Source organism: Neomonachus schauinslandi, chromosome 16 (assembly GCF_002201575.2).
Source record: "Neomonachus schauinslandi chromosome 16, ASM220157v2, whole genome shotgun sequence".
Classification (NCBI taxonomy): Eukaryota; Metazoa; Chordata; class Mammalia; order Carnivora; family Phocidae; genus Neomonachus; species Neomonachus schauinslandi.
The window spans coordinates 23278085-23279319 of NC_058418.1; the positions used below are offsets into that span (position 1 = coordinate 23278085).

General features: G+C 40.6%; 1 pseudogene; it reads right to left on the minus strand.

Moving 5' to 3' along the window:
* Window positions 1-256: 256 nt before the first annotated feature.
* Window positions 257-650, minus strand: LOC110593601 (annotated as a pseudogene).
* Between the last annotated feature and the right edge of the window lie 585 nt (window positions 651-1235).

Genomic DNA, 1235 nt, shown 5'->3' on the forward strand with positions numbered 1-1235 from the left:
GTTGAAGATGAGGCAAAGTCAGCCAGGCATCAAAAAATAGCCAGGGGATTTGGGTTGTGAGGTGGTCAAAGAGGACTTTAGCCTTATGTATGTTTAATCTCTTATAAAGGAATGTATTTGTAAATCATTCATGTAATTAAAAGTTAACTTTAAAATAGTGTTAAAAGGGCAAGTCATGTATTTGCATTATCATACTTTTTTTTGGTAGTTTTATGGTTTTATTAACACAAATATGATGTACACGTATGTTCACTGTCTATTCACTTTCCTCACTGTGCAGCCTGGCATTGGGCTTGGTGACTCTGATGGCCAGGTGGGCTGCTCTTTCCATAGTGGCTTTGAGGTTCTTGGAGGAGTCAATGTGAGCAATCTCTACGCAGTAAGATTTGTTGCACTTCAAGCTCCTTGATGTGTACTGGGAACTTCCAGAAGGCACTGGATGGCACGTGCTTTGCTTTCTTGTTGCTCCCATAACCAATGTTGGGCATCAAGATCTGGCCCTTGATTCTTCTGTGCACCGTATTGTCAATGTCTCTGGGTTTCTGCCAGTTGTGCTTAATTTTGACATATGGGTCTGGCTGGTGCTGGATGAATTTCTTGGTCCTCTTTCGAATGATCTTGGGCTTCACCAGAGGTCTGAGGATGGCCATGATGCCAAGTAGGAGACGGCCTCCACCTCTGCAGGCAGTGCCAAGGAAGAGCTATCATGCTTTTTTTTTTTTTAAATAGTGGAACCCCTCAAATGAAATGTTTTATAAAACACTGTAGTGAACATCTGTTGTGTTTTCCTTCTATTTCCTTTGGTATAGAATTCAAAAATATGATAGCTTGCTTCTTGGGAACCACCTTCGCCTACTCACACTCGACTTTGGTTCAGACACATGGTCTTGATGAAAATATAATAAATTGATTCCTGAGCTCTCCTGGCTCTTTTTTCCTCCATGACAATTCTGGAAAGAGACAGCAGTAGCATAGTTTTTTAATCTCCCTGAATCCTCACCCCTTCCAAAAACAAAAACAAAAAACAAAACACAGAATAACTAGGTGGTAAAACCAAAAACAACTATGGACAACATCAACAACAAGGTCAGATGATAGGGTATCCCTACAAAATTCAAAAATACAAGAGAGTGAGGACAACCAGCACCACCACTATGAGATCTACATTATATTCACATTTATACAGGAGAAAGCAGAGGGAAGAAACAGCGCAACTGATGGCCAGCAAAATTGTA